The sequence below is a fragment of the Amblyomma maculatum genome, chromosome 9 (genome assembly GCF_055883805.1).
Source record: "Amblyomma maculatum isolate TAMU_Amacu chromosome 9, ASM5588380v1, whole genome shotgun sequence".
Classification (NCBI taxonomy): Eukaryota; Metazoa; Arthropoda; class Arachnida; order Ixodida; family Ixodidae; genus Amblyomma; species Amblyomma maculatum.
Genome location: NC_139352.1, coordinates 129,820,817 through 129,836,963, shown reverse-complemented (window position 1 = coordinate 129,836,963; position 16,147 = coordinate 129,820,817). Strand labels below are relative to the sequence as shown.

Genomic DNA, 16,147 nt, shown 5'->3' with positions numbered 1-16,147 from the left:
TACTAAAGGAGATGGAGCGTCAGAACGTTGGTGAAGGAGTGATAGTTGACGGGCAACTTCTTCTCGAACAAACTGTTTTATTTGTTGCAGCAAGGACGACTGGTCTATGTCAGGTGTTAAAGCTGCAAGAGGTTCCTGGTGTGAGAGCGAAGACCGAGTGATTTTGCGGCGCTTGCGTAATTCATCAAAGTTTTGACATGCATTTATAACATCGACGACGTTTGCTGGATTTCTGGCCAGAAGCATCTGGAACGCGTCATCATCAATCCCTTGCATAATGTGAGCAATCTTGGCATAGTCTGGCATTGTGACCAATCTTGGCATAGTCTGGCATTGAAGCGTCCACGCGCTTGCAAGGATCTACAACATCTTCAATATAACTGGTAAAATTTTCGCCAGGAATCTGCGCACAGCCGGGCAGGCGTTGCTCAGCACGTAGCTTGCGCACGGTAGGTTGGCCGAAGATATCGGCAAAACTGGTCTTGAAAGCAGACCACGAAGTGACGTCGGCCTCGTGGTTGCGGAACCACTGGGTCCCAGCACCTCCACCAAGTGAAAGGGGGTGTTTACTGTCTTTTAACAGGGATAAGAGCCCTCTCTAAGTTGTAAAGATAACCAGACAAGTACACAGTCAGTCTAGGCCTCCACAAGCGAGCTCTAGCAGCGCAGTGGCACTTCGTCGTTCTTCTCCTCGTCTTTGTGATATCCTCGCCTAGTTCATCCCCGTCTTCATAATATCTTCGCATAGTTCACTACACCTGCAATTATGTTTTGGAGAGCGAGTGACCAGCGGGCTAGATGGCCAGCTGGATTTTGCAACCTTGAAAGCCACGATAGGGATTGGTGGTCGGTCTGAATAGTGAATTCTGCGCCATTCAAATACATATCCAATTCCTTTAGTGAAAACATAATCGCGAGACAGTCTTTCTCCTTCACAGTATAGGTCCTTTCCGGTCCCGTCAGTGTATGACTAGCAAACGCCAATGTGCAAAGCTTTCCTTGATGTTCTTGAAGCAATACCGCACCTATTCCGCACTCACTTGCATGCGTTTGTACTGTGAATGGCCGGTTAAGGTCTGGAAGCCGCAGGCGTGCACTATCCGGGATGGCTGCAGACAGTGAACGGAATGATCCCTGCTAGGCTCCTGTCTAGTACCAGCGGGAATCCTTCCGCAGGAGCTGATGGAGAGGTCGAGCCAGGTCAGCGCAGTTCGGGATGAAGTGGCGGTAGAATCCCACCATGCCCAAGAAACGCTGGAGGCTGTTTATGTTGGTTGGTGGTGGGAGCTGCAGAATGGCCTGAAGCTGCTCTTCATCAGGGCGAACTGTGCCCTGTTCCACTATGAAACCAAGAACGTTGATTGTGCTTTTCACCAACTAAACCTTGCCGGGATTATTGGTGATGCCCGCATCCTGCATTCGTTGAAGGACATTCGTTAGATGAATGAGGTGCTCATCTAAGCTTTCTGAGAACACTACTATGTCATCCATGTAGAACATGGCGTAGTTAAATTTCGCGTTCCGAGCAAAATTTTCATTACCCGCTGAAAAGTAGCAGATGAAGTGCACAAACTGAAAGGAAATCGCACAAATTCGAACAGTCCCCGGTGGCAAGTGAAAGCCGTTTTCTCAATGTCGCAGTGGTCAATCGGGATTTGCAGAATACACCTACTGCAGTAAAAAGTAAAAAAATTTTGCTGACCCAAGTGAGTACATGACAGCGTCAACTGACGGGAAAGGGTAAGAGTCTCGCACTGTCACAGCGTTCGGACATCGATAATCGGCACACAACCGTGCTGTGCCATCTTTCTTAGGCGCGAGAACAGGAAACGCCCAGGGGTTTTTGATGGTCTCACCGCACCGGTAGCCACCATTTCGTCGAGGGCCCCATCCAGCAGCACTCGCTTGAGGACACGCAAGGGCCTTGGATTGAATCGGATATTACGAGCATCGCCGGTGTCGATCCTGTGAGTTAGTACATTGGCCTTCCCCGGAGCCTCCATGAACATTGCTGCAAAGGGCCTGAGCACTATCTCGATTCTGCATTTTCTCGCTGGTGACCCCGTGAAGGAATTCATAGCAGTTAAAATACTATTTCATGTTAAATTGGCCGAATGGCCATTCGTGGCAAGCAACTGTGACTGTGGCTCAGCGGCCTTGGTCTTGAACCAGTGCCGGTACCAGTGCCGTACCAGTAGGTTCCCTCACTGAGATAAATCACGATTCCTGCCTTCACTATGATGTTACGGGCTAGTATGACTGGCCAGGATAGTCCGGGGAGGCCTAAGAAACGCTGTCTAATCTTTCTACCATTTATATTAACAGTTAGGCGGGCTGCTGAGGTTGCGGGTACTATGTGAGTCGACCCCATACGAAGGTTGGTGTTTACACTCCGTAACCGGACATGTTTTGTCTCACGGGAATTCTTTACCTTATCGCCGAAGGCTGACACCGTAGACCCTGTGTCTAAAAGGGCTGGAAGTTCCAGTCCGGCAATTTTGACCAAGACTAGCGGGTTCTTGTCTGGTTGGCTTTCCTCAAAAGAAGTTGACTGGACTGCACTCACCGAGTGTTTGTAGGGTTTCTCGGAGTCTGCCTCAAGGATAGCAGGTGGTGACGATGGTACCTGCATCAATGGCACCTGGGTCGAAGGCACCTGAATCCGTTCAGGCAAGAAAGGTAGCGACTGAATCAGCCCTCCCGGTGGTTGGCCACGTCTGTGCGGCCTGGCCGCTGGATGGTGTAATGACCAAAACACCCTCCCCTGCGTTTTCCTGAATCTGAGAATCATAGGACAAGTTGTGCCAGGGGGCGGCACCCACGTCTCACCTGATGGCAACACCATTGCATCCGAAGGTGAATCCCACGTTGCACCCGGTGGCGAGACCCACGTTGCACCCGAAGGCGACATTATGGCACCCCGTGACGACACCCACGTTGCACCCGAAGGTGATATTGTTGCGCCCGGTGGTGACACGCACGTTGCACACGAAGGTAAAGGTCCACGTTGCACCCGAAGGTGACATCCACGCTGCACCCGAAGGTGACATCCACGCTGCACCTGAAGGTGACGTCCACGGTGCACTCGAAGGTGACGTCTACGCTACACCAGTGGCGACACCCACGTTGCATCCGTAGGTGACGTCCATGCTGCACCCGTAGGTGACGTCCACGGTGCACTCGAAGGTGACGTCTACGCTACACCCAGTGGCGACACCCACGTTGCATCCGTAGGTGACGTCCATACTGCACCCGTAGGTGACGTCTACGCTGCACCTGAAGGTGACGTCCACAGTGCACTCGAAGGTGGCGTCTACGCTGCACCCAGTGGCGACACCCACGTTGCATCCGTAGGTGACGTTCACGCTGCACCTGAAGGTGACGTCCACGTTGCACCCGAAGGTGACATCCACGCTGCACCCGAAGGTGACATCCACGCTGCACCTGAAAGTGACGTCCACGGTGCACTCGAAGGTGACGTCTACGCTACACCCAGTGGCGACACCCACGTTGCATCCGTAGGTGACGTCCATGCTGCACCCGTAGGTGACGTCTACGCTGGACCCGTAGGTGACGTCTACGCTGCACCCGGAGGTGACTTCCACGCTGCACACATCCACGCTGCACACGTAGGTGCATGGTAGACGGCAGTTCCTGCAGGTGGTGTCCGTGATTTGCGCGTTCTGACTTTCGATGACCCAACTGCTGCCAGACAAGGGGTCCCAGCGTCTCCGTATGGCAAGAAGACACGGGGCCCCGTCTGACCTGTCACCCAATGCAATCGGCTCGTCACCTGAGTATGCGCATCAGGGCTTGTGACCCCGTGCAAATCGCCAGCCCCCGCACGGCAGCTTAGCGTCTCCAGGCTGCGTGCTGCTGATGATCCAAGCCACGCACAGGACGGCTCAAGGCAGGTCTCCGCCGGGGGAGGTGGTTTGTACTGGAGCTCCGTCAGGAAAGATGCCTCGATGCGGGATGCTTCTCTAGCCATGTCATCGAAGTCCGCGAACTGGCGACCCCGGAGGTATGGCTGGTACCTTGGATGACACCGATGTATGGCATGAGCCACCTTCTCTGGTTCCGGAACTGCAGGATCTGCCTGCTCATGCAGCTCTTGAAAACTGCGCAAAAACTCAAGCAAACCCTTGTTTTCGTCTTGCGTCCTGGTGCAAAGCTCGTCTTTCACACGGATGTCATACTCAGGCGGCAAAAAAGCTTCTCGAAAACGGTCTATAAAATCCTGCTTTGTAGTGAATGGCCGCTGTCTACGCTTCCAGGTTGCTGCCGAACCTACCGAAGCTACGGGAAGCACACGCGTGATCAGAGCGCGCTCCGAAATTGCCATTACCATCTGATAATCGTCCATTTCATAAAGAAAAATTGCAAACAGATTTCTTGTCGGGGTATCCTTCAAACCTTGGCACGGTCAAATTCAGCTGCAGCTGATTATTGCGATACAATGGAGTGGGCCTTATCAAAACTGCCTCGCTTCCTACCATTTCTCTGAAATGTGCCTTTAATTAAGTAGCTCGAACAGTAGGCCAAGAATTCCGTAACAAATTTCCGACAGTTCGCTTTTCCTGTCTTCTGATTGCTCATGCCCGGAACCCGCCTGTGTGGGAGGCCGAACTGTCTCTGCCAACTGGTCGCTTGCACCCGGTGAGTCCGCATGAACCTCAAATTGCGACACTCGCGGGGCAAGACAAAGCTGGAGCAGAAATCACAATGGGCGCCAAATGAAGGCTTCGCCTTCGGGAATACGGGTCCGCGAGCGATGGCCTCGCCCGACGAGTGAAAAACCGTCTTTCTTAAAACGCCGCTTTATTTCGGATCAACAGAAAAGCATAAAATAAAAATAAACAGCATTGGTCAAAACTGCGCTGCCAGCATGCCGTCGAAGTGCGCGACAATGGAATATGCAGAATAATACGGGACATGGGTCAGGGCTTCAGCGCGGCAACAAAAAGCACACTGCGGCGCGGATAGGGCGAGTAATAGGGCCAAAGCGCTTACGACGGTACAAAAGCAATGCTTTTCGCGTGGCAGCACTCACGCTAATACTCCTAAAGCATTCTTGTAGGCACCGCGTCCATCTTCGTCAGGCAGGACCCCGCTCCGTCGTCCGTGTACATCCCGCCGGCCTGGGACGCTGCCTCGCCGCCCTTCGCTGGCCGGCCGCCCGGCGAGAAAGCCACGAGCCATGCTTCTGACGCGCTTCTCTACCCTCGGTCTCGCGCCGATAACATGCCGCCCCCGCTCCAGGCAGCTCGCTCATGCATACTCGCGCTGCCCGGGCGGACAACAACACAAACAGAAAAAAGCGCGCGAGGTTTGAAACACTAAAAGCGGCTGCGGGGCCCCACAAGCTGTAACGTAGATGCTTTGCAAATTCTACCAATTAAGCGTCTATATAACCTAATCCCACAACCACATACACAAATCATAAACAATGTATTTATTTCTGGCTTGCTTTCTTCAAAACTCCAAATTGCACAAGTAACTTCAGTGTTTAAACGTGGCTACAAGGACGTGTTATCTATCTGTAGACCAATATCAATTCTGCCTGTCTTTTTCAAATGCTTGGGGAAGTTAATTCATAAACGCATGATAAGTTTTGTTAATCGGTGTAACATATTAACAAATGCTCAGTTTGGTGTCGTGAAAGGCAGGTCGACTGAAGCTGAGTTACTGAGTTATGTAGGATACCAGAGGTGAGTGGCGGAAGAAATTGATGAGTATGTGTCCAACACTGACCGTAACAAACATTGCTTAGGAGCAGAGACTAATGGCAAGCTCTGTACGTATTATGTTTGAGTGTTATTATCTTACTCGTGATGCAATAAAAGGCAAGGAATGACCGACAAGCGACCGCTTAAACAAATCACTTCATTTCATGCGAGAAACAGTATTTTAGATTCTTAAAAGCCCATGCGAATCTTTACAATGCTATTAGCAGAGAGGGACGATGACAATCTTTAACGAGAAGCAAAGATGACAAAGTAGGATGTGACAAAACAGGTAGAGCACTTATGAAATGAACGCGAGTTCGGGCTCTCTGCAAGGCTTGAAACATTTCTCACCGTAATTCACATTTCTGAAGAAAGACAGAGCCAGACGCATTCTGACTTCTTCCCATGGGACATATAGCGCTCATTGGGCCCCTTTTGTAGTGTCAACAATGTTGTTACTGCATCGTTAAATGAAGCACCAAACGCAGCAAGTCGACTGCTCTTTAGTAATTCTGCATTCTTTCGCAACCTTGTTCTCTCTGCGTGCGTACAATCGCACTTCGTCTCTATTGCATTTTCCGCAGAATTAAAAAATAAGAGTGCTGGTGAATGTTTGAAGGACCCCTAATCATTGTTGCAGATTCAGGCAAGAATCTGCAAACAGAACGACGGGAAGAAGGAAGACGAGGTGTGTGGACTGAGGGTGCGCGAAAGGCTGAGCGCCATGTTGGCGCATTGAGAATCGAGGGGACAGCCGGGAATTAAATGCAGTGTTAGAGGAGTCCTGGTGTCTGCCCTACTTCTTGTATAATTAATGGGGCCAAAACCCGGGAAGGTAGAGTCCTGGTGTCTGCCCTACTTCTTGTATAATTAATGGGGCCAAAACCCGGGAAGGTATTGTGAGCTCCTCCAAAGATATTTCCTGGAGTTAGCAGGAAGAACACCGACGACCATCCAGGAATTTACCAGGAGGTTCGCTATTGAACCCCACCGGACAGATAGAGGGCTGCTTCAAAACACCATGGAACGTATCAAAAGGACACGCGATATTCAACAATATTTTCTGACCCGGCAGTTACATCAGGCAATAGAACTTTTCAGTTCGAACGCAGTAAATATTCTTGCGCTAAAGTTCTTTCAGGCGAGACTAAAAGTATGCAACGACGTATTGCGCGTACTGAATGACAAGTTGCAGGCTTTTAGAGGCACCGTTTGTGCAAAATACGCCGCAGCTGCACTACAGTACGAGAAAACTACCTTACAGACAGTTACTCTCCTCTGCCACCACTTCTAGGTTGTTAAAGGGCCTACTATTGTTGCCGACAGTCTTTGTTGCCGACAGACAATGGTAGAGCTCCCTGCAGCAACCGCACCCTATACGAAAGAAGCCGCTGGATAAAACGTAACGGGAAAGTGGAGCGCACGGCGGGAAAACTACCCTTCCATTCAGAAGTCATTCTCTGGACATGTAGAAAGCTGCAAGGGAAATTTCAAAAGAGTGGCGTGGCGTAGTGAGAATTTATGTAACGGCACGAAGAAAGACTTCGAGTCGTTCCAGACGACTTCATCTACCCAGCGTCCTCTAGCTGCAGTGCACACAAGCCCTTAAAAGCTTCACTCGCTGTTCGCCAAATCACCTTATCGATTAAACCGCCAATTCTCACATTGTACTTAAAATGACGCAAGTCGGAAGTTCCAACGCAGTCACACCAATGCCTGACTTTCCATTTCCCGAATCAGTTCTTAAGACCCAGTACACCGAAACATCGCGGACGGTGATAGATAGGAGTGATGATTCTATGTGCGCTCAGAACGATGTCAGCAGTCACCCAGGAGCGCCTGTTGAACTCTAGGAATGACGTTTTGGTGAGACCTGTTGCAATCAGACACCGATCCAGATAGGGCTATCTCAGAGTAAACAAAGCATCGAACCAATTACGAACGTTGAAAGGTGAGCAGAGGCTTCTGTGCTGTTTGAAAGCGAGACTGTTTCCGGACCTCCAACGAACTATTGCAAATGAGCGTACCATGTGGATCGTGCGCTTGGCAACATGCACACAGATCGACCATCAAAACGAATCGACCTATCGGCCTGCGGGGGTACGAGACTGGCAAGGACTTATAGGATATAGCGACTTCAGTCGAGGATCCCAGGAGCCGCCAAAATAAAACGATAGAAGCGCATACAGTCGCCCTGAGCAAAATATGAGTGACAATTACAGCACAGAAACTCAGCCTTCCTCGAAGATATTCGCAGGGCGGCTTCTGTAAAGTATGTGCGAGAGGAAGTTCCCGCAGCAGTGATTCCAGCTGACATGCCGTCATCTGTAGATCGCACGAAAGATGCCAAGGTGAAAACAGAACAGATGGTCTACGATGTTATTACACAAGAGCGAGAACATAGTCTTGCAATGTTGCAAGCACTTCTGCAGCGCGCAGAGTGGGTGAAGATATTCAACGATCTTCGAGCAGCCTGAGAAATTGGCGGCCACTCTTTCACAAGCATAGGAAAAAGAAATGCCAGTGCTCAGAAAAAGCACACGGTGGAAATACATGTGTTTTGTTTGATTGCTCTCGATTCAGAAACATCAGGGCGGTATGGAAGAAGCGTGTTCATTTTTGCAGGTTGGGCCGAACACTTCCAGAGAAAGACAGATTCAATTATGCAGGCACTTCAAACAAATGTTCGGCTGATGCATGACCACACAAATAACTCGTCTCTTCAGTAATTAGGCGTTCTAGTTACGAGCATTTAGCGCTGGCTAATTTGCCACTTCAAGCCTGCCAGAACTGTGTCCATTACTCGTTGAAATGTGGCTGGTGCGGAGCAGAGGCCAAATGGCATCACCTTGAACTCAAAAAGACCGCCCGGTGTGATGAATGCTGTCTTCTCGCGATCTCTTTCGTCGACCTCAATTTTCCAATATCCCTTCTTCAGGTCCATCGATGAGAAGTACCTTGCATTGCAGAGCCGGTCGAGAGTGTCTTCGATGCGGGGAAGCGGGTAGACGTCCTTCTTCGTTATGCTATTCAAGCGGCGGTAGTCAGCGCAGAAGCGAAGTGTGCAGTCTTTCTTTACCAAAACGACTGGTGCCGCCCAGGGGCTGTTCGATGGCTGGATTACGTCATCACGCAGCATTTCCTCAACTTGATCGCGTATAACCTGGCGTTCTCGCGGCGATACACGATAAGGGCTTTGGCGCAGAAGTCGTGCGTGTTCGTCCGTTATAATGTGGTGCTTGGCCAGTGGTGTTTGTCGTACCTTCGATGATGACGAGAAGCACTCCCCGTAGCTTCGAAGAAGACTGATAATCTGGTCTTTCCTGATGTGGGGCAATGCCGGGTTGATGTCAAATTTGGGGTGACTGAATTGGTCCGGTGCGTTTTCCAGCGTTTGGTCGTGGAGGGCGAATACGTCTTTGAGGTCGGCTGATTGGTCGAGAAAAGCGATCGTCGTGCCCTTGTTGAGATGCCGGTATTCTTTGGTGAAGTTTGTTACCAGAACCTGAGCTTGACCTCTCCGGAATTTCGCGATGCCTCTTGCGATGCCGACACCCCGTTCTAAGAGCAATTGGATATTTCCTTCGACGATGCCTTCAGCGGTTTCGATACTTGCGCTACGTACGCAGACTGCGATCCTTGATCGGGGCGGGACGGTCAATTCTTCATCGAGGACGTTTAGAGCAATGTGTTGCATCGTCGTCGTCGTAGCAGGAATGGCTTTGTCTGCAGAGAGCTTGATGAGCTTGGAGCGCAGGTCGATGATAGCCCTATGTTCATTTAGGAAGTCCATGTCTAAAATCACGTCGAAAGAGCACTGCTGCAAGACCACAAAGCTGGGGGAGGGGGGGGGGTAAGTACTCCCATTTACGGTTATTCTTGCAGTGCATTGTCCCGATGGAGTAATCAAGTTGCCACCTGCGGTGCTAATCAGTGGGCCATCCCAAGCGGTGGTATCTTTCCTGAGCTGAGAGGCCAACAGTCCACTAATGACTGAATAGTCAGCTCCGGTGTCTACTAGGGCAGTGACTGTGCGACCGTCGATATCAACTTCAAGGCCACTAGTTCGCGTCCTCGCATTGCACGTGGGCCTTTGTGTCCGATCTCGGCTCCGTCGTTTCTTCAGGTCGTGGCCTGGGCATACCATTGTTACTTTGCTGGGCGGCGGTGTCGGCTTGCACTGTGGTCGTGTTGTCGTCGATGTTGTCGTCGATGTTGTCGTGTGGAGCGGCGGTGAAATGGCTGCGTCGTCGTTAGTGGCAGTCGGCGGCGGAGGATGTTCGTCTTTTCGCCGTTGAGCAGCCTCACCTCCAAAGCTTGCTCTATTTAGTTTACCCTGCGCGGGCTTAGAGACATTCCGCGCACATTTTCATCGTAGTTACGGCCTGGCGACGCAAAGCGGGCCCTGTACGGCGATGGAGACCTGAACCGACGGCTTGGTGGTGCAATCGCATCGCTATGCAGATAGTTGTCGATTTCTTGCGGTCGTTCACCTGGGCGTGGTCGTGGAGCGTCGACTGCAAATTCGCGGAGACCGATTCGTCGGTGCGGGCAGTGGCGCAGAATGTGGCCGGCTTCATCGCAATGGAAGCATAATGGCCGGTTGTTTGTTGTCCTCCAGGCGTCGCACTTCTTGAGGCTTGGGGTTTGTTGGTAGGCTTGGCGGGCGGGGGCCAAGGAGCGGTTTTCAGGAACAGGACGGAAGCGGCGAGGGCTCGGAAAGTCATCCCGTCGGGGCGCAGGGCGACGTAACAGCAGCGTAGGTGATCGCTGTTGCCTCTTGTGCTGGAACAGTCGCAGCCGGCGCTTGAGGAACGCCCAGCGCCTGCTGGACTTCTTCACGGAGGACGTACGCAAGCGTCGCCACCTGGGGTTGTTGCGAGGATGGCATCAATCGGCGGAGCTCCTCTCGCACGATCTCCCGAGTGAGGTCCCGAAGGCTCTCTCCGCTTGCAGATGCGCTGGGGTGGTGTCTTGAGTAGTCCGGCTGAAGTGGTCGCTCGTAGTGGCGCATCCGGGTGTCCAATGTCTTCTCGATGGCAGACGCTTCCGTTTCAAATTCCGCCACGGTTTCTGGCGGATTTCTGACAAGACTTGCAAAAAGCGATTCTTTGACGCCTCGCATTAAAAATTTGACTCTCTCACCTTCAGTCATGTTAGGGTCGGCGCGGCGAAAGAAGCGCTTCATCTCCTCAACGTACGCCAGGACAGGCTCGTTAGGAAGTTGAAGTCTTGACTGAAGGAGGGCCTGGGCTCTTTCCTTTCGGAAGAGGCTTGAAACAGCAGTCAAAAACACTTCCTTGAAAATCTCCCAATCCTTTATAGCTGCCTCAAGATTTTCGAACCAAACTCGGGCATGTCCTTGAAGAACAAAGTAGACTTGCCTGATTTTCGCGGTGTCGTTCCAGCCGTCGAATTCTGCCACACGGTCGAAAAGGTCCACCCAGTCTTCTGCATCTTCGTATGGTCATCCATGGAAGCAGGGGGGCTCACGAGGTTGAACGAAAACAACCGGTGCTTTAGGCTGGGCCATTGTCAGCGTCGTTGCCTTCCGAGATCGAATGGGGTCCGGCAGCAGACCGTGTTCAGGTTGGAGGCCTTGAAACCGGCGACTGGTTCGGTGGCCTGTAGGCTGTTATTCCAGGGTAACAGGAACAAGGCTGGAATCTTCGCTTTAAAGATCAATGGCAGCACCTCCACCAGATGTCACGTAGTTGTGACAAGGCCGTTGACACCAAAAAGAAGACACAGGCTTGCTGGTACTGAAATTAACTCTTTATTGGGCTGACTTGCGCCCGCAAAAGAACTAAGCAACTCGGCGGCGGCGATAGCAACAAACGTGCTCGTCGATCGTCGAACAAAGAATGCTCGTCACACTCGTCAACGCTCAATTTAAAGGCTGCACACAACAATCTAGATAACGTCGCAAACAGCTACCAGCACGGGCTGGAACATTGTGGAAAGAAACACGAGTGGCCGGAATCTTCGAGATAGATCTCGGTGCATCTTGCGCTACAACGAAACTGATAAAGGTGAGACTCGCCACATCGAGCATTAACAAACAAAGATTACGGAACTGATACGCAATCCAGAATCAGAGTGATAAGCCTGTATGCCGGCGACTGTTGAAAAACAACAAATACAGTTTTGAAGGTTCCGCGGCAAAAACAAATAACATACATATTGTTACGCCGCGTAGCGGTGCACTGAGAAGCTGCAGAAGTAGCAGAAGAAGAAGCGGAGGAAGCGAGGCGCATGCAGATTGATCCAGGTTTTTTTTAGCTGTATGCGTCCGTCCTTCATACGAAGTTCACCTGTAATAAAACTATTTCATCTGTTACATTTGGTGCTAAGCGCTGGGTAAAAACGTTCTGGATCCGCCAGTACCTCGTTGCAGCCGTCGTGTAGCAGGTTTGCCACCTTTATATGCTAACAGTACCTTCCAATGGCTACCACCCGCACGACGCAGACTCATCAACAGCCATCTGAAGAGACGACGGCCTTTCCCCACCAGCGAAAGCCGCGTACGCTCCACGGTGAGCCCGAAGATGACGTTGAGGAATGGCTCCGACGTTACGGAAGATGCAGCAAGTACAACCGATGGAACTCAATCGCACGTCTGTAAAATGTTGTTTTCTTCCTCGCTGGCACGGCTCTGACTTGGTTTGATAAAAACAAGGAAAACCTGACGACGTGGGACCGATTTGTTGAAGAAATTACGAAGTCCTTTGGGGATACCTTTGCGAAGAAGGACCGCGCTGAGCATCAGTCTTCCCAGAGAGCCCAGCTTCGCGGTAAGACATGCACACGCTACATCGAAGAAATATTGAAACTTTATCGCATTGTAAACCGGCAGATGTCGGAAGAAGACAAGGTAGGGCACCTTCTCAAGGAGATTGCTGAGGATATGTACAACTTTCTTATTTCGCGGGACACTCTTGCCACAGTTGCAGATGTTTTCAAGCAGGGCCGGGCATTTCAGGCGTTAAAGGCACGTCGGATAGCGCCCAAATTTGGCCGTCTTTCAAATGTAGCAACTGTTGCCGGTATCGACATTCCGGAGGCTGAAGACATCGCTTCTATGGTCAGGAGGATTATACGCGAGGCGCTGGATATTCAGCGGCAACATACAAATTTCGGTGTACCCTACCACCCGACATCGAGGAACGTATCATCATGGGAACAACGCATGCCATGGGTTGCACAAAATAATGGCGAACCATCTTACAACAACGGCGTGAAGCGGACCCTGCAACCAACATCGCACCCTTATTTCCAGCAGCGTCCAGCCCATCCGGATGATGTGCCTCGTGGTGCTATTCGTCGCGCTTCAGTTACCCCATCTCGACCTGCAAGGGATCCTGATGTGAACTACCACAGCCGCCAGCCACCTGTATGTTAGGGCTGTGGGGGCAGTGGACATATATTCCGCTTTTGCCCGCGTCGTAAAATTTCCCGACCCCCTGTCGAACGAGCACCGCGCTTCACGAATGGTGCCCAGTGGGAGCAGCAGCCACCCTCTACCTCCTATCGGCCCTCTTCCCCTCAACGCCATGCACAGAATGACTCCCCTGTGTCTGATGGCAGCATCACTCCCCCACCGCAGCGACAACCCCTTTCGCTATCCCCACGTCGCCGCTTCGTTGCTCCACCGCTGGGAAACTGGGTGGTGCGACCGATGGAGGTAAGGTCGCCGGACGATCAATTTCACGCATACCTCTACCTATCGTCATGCTAAAGAACAAAGTGTCAGTGCGCGTAGATAATGTTAAACCGGATGCTTTCGTTGACACTGATGCCGCTGTGTCAGTTATGATCCTTTCATTTAAGAACCGCCTTCGACAGAAAGTTATGTTTGTGTGGGACAAAAACACTACGTTTTGTGGAGTTGGGGGTGAAACTTAAGCCGGTAAGCCCGTGCTCAGTTTCAGTTGTAATTGGTGACGAGTGCTATAGGACAGAATTTGTTATATTGAGGCGTGCCACGCATGACGTTATCTTGGGTGTTGACTTTTGCTCGAGTGTGGTGCGACTTTAGACTTTATGATGGAGAAATACAGCGCAAAGAAGGACGAGGACAAAATGAAGACACATAGGACACACGAGCGCTCGTGTGTCCTATGTGTCTTCATTTTGTCCTCGTCCTTCTCTACGCTGTATTTTTCCATCAAGAATAACCAACACGCCCAGACTGCTACGGTATTTACACTTTAGTGCCGGTGAAATTTGTTTGCAGCCGAACATTATCCCCGCTATTGTAGATGACATGTCTCAGAGTTATCAAGGAGTTCTCGCCTTGAAAGAAGATGTGCTGCTGCCTGCGATGACGACGACGTTTCTCCCCGTGAAGTCATCTGAATCCTTCATGGGTAAACATTCAATAGTCGTCGAGCCAGATGTCTCGAATGGAACGAAAAAAAATATTCTGGTGCCACGCTCCGTCGTGGAGGCGGCAGGTGGTCGCGTATACCTCTGGGCTGTGAACGTGTCAGAAGAGCCTGTTTGTCTTCCTTTTGGTTTGAGAGTCGCGAGATTTGAGAATTATGTGACTCATACCGTTGGAATTATTTCCGATTGCAGAGAAGCCGCGAAAGACAAGTCTGAATATTGTGCTGAGTTTGAGGGTATGGTCAAAAAACCGCTCCCATCTAATGAACGTCGTATTCTGCAAGACATTTTGACAACTCATGCCAAAGCGTTCCACTTTGCCTCAAATGGATCGGGTAGCCATTTCCCAGCTTTTCGGCTACAGCACAAAATTAACACAGGAAGTGCACCCTCGATTGGCCAAAAACCTTACAGAGTTAAATTAAAGGAATTCCGGTCACACAGGACGAAGACTGGGTGGCCGTCGTACTCACCATTGCAGACAAAGTTGGATGCCCTCTTGCATCATTTGATCTGGACATTGTTCACCGAGTCGCGACGATAGATAGCGACAAAAAAAAATATAATCGCTAGGTTTTGCGCACGCTCAAAAAAATCATAGTTCGTCAGCGGTGCGCGAAAAGCTAGGCTTGGTCTGCATGATATTGGCTTGTCAACTCCTGAAAACAGCCCCTTTTTCGTGAATGACCACCTAACCATGCGAAACAAAGATCTGTTCTCAAAAGCACTGAGGCTCAAGAAAGCAAAGAGCTGGAAATTTCTGTGGACGGACAACTGTCAGATAAAAGCAAGAAAAACAACCACCAGCCATGTGTATCGCATCTCTGACGAGTCTGATCTGGCGCTAATCTGCTAGTCATATAGATACACTTTTGGAGCTTTTGCATTGCCGACTAAAGAACAATGGCGTCCTATCTTACGACAAGTGAGCTGAACAGATTTCTTCAAAATCATTCCCCTTCTATAATCCATTTTAACGCGCGTAGCATTCGCAAGCATTTTGATGACTTTGACAGTCTGTTTTCATCATTGGATACCCGATTTTCAATAATTGCTGTTTCGGAGACTTGGCTAAACGTCGATGATAAAGATTTGTTCTGTTTCCCTTCCTATGCATCGGAATACTCACATCGGCAGTCCACTAACCATGGTGGTTCAGCTATATATATAAGGTCCAACATCCCATATAAACGCAAGCACGACCTAGAAATCAATGTCACTAACTGTGAATCTGTTTGGGTGGAACTTGCCAACAATTTTATAAATACAGACCAAAAAAACTTTATTCTTGGATGCATCTATCGCTCCCCATCTTCATCTGTCCCAGACTTCTGTACTGCTCTTGAACGTGTCATGACGACTTTAACTGCCGAAACTAAGAACATCATAATTACAGGGGATATTAATATTAATCTTCTTGATACCTGCTCCTCTGATACCGTGAATTATGCTACATGTTTTCAAAGTTTTGGTTTTGAATCCCTGATTACGCTGTACGCTGCCCACGCGTTGTGTCATTGGTGGTGGAGGTTCATTAATTGACCACGTGCTATCTAACCTAGCATTTCCACCAGACGCCGGCATTCTGAACATTGACATTACTGATCACTACCCAGTTTTCATGCGCTTCAATTCCCATCCTGAACACAGCGCCATCTCGTATACCAAAGTTGCGCTTGATAAAGAAAAGTTCGTCGCTGCAGTTACTAACGCAGATTGGTCTTCACTTATCTCGGCGAACGACCCACAACAAGCCTTTTCGAGTTTCTTAACGCTCCTGATATCTTTCATTCATGCTAACTCCCAGAGACGTAAATGCAAGAAAGTTATTGCGTCATCCCAAAACCCATGGCTAACCGATAAACTCCTAAAGGCAATGCGCACGCGCGACAACCTTTACAAAAAGACAAAGAAAAAACCGTTTAATATCAAGCTTCGCGCTCGCTACAAAAGATTCTACAATTGCCTATTCATGCAATTAAAGAATGCTAAAAGACGTTTTATTGAACAGCGAATTATCGATTGTGGCA

The 16,147-nt window shown here is 50.2% G+C and overlaps 1 pseudogene; it reads right to left on the bottom strand.

Moving 5' to 3' along the window:
* Positions 1–3,098: 3,098 nt before the first annotated feature.
* Positions 3,099–16,147, bottom strand: part of LOC146180381 (uncharacterized) — a 38,515-nt pseudogene continuing 25,466 nt past the window's right edge.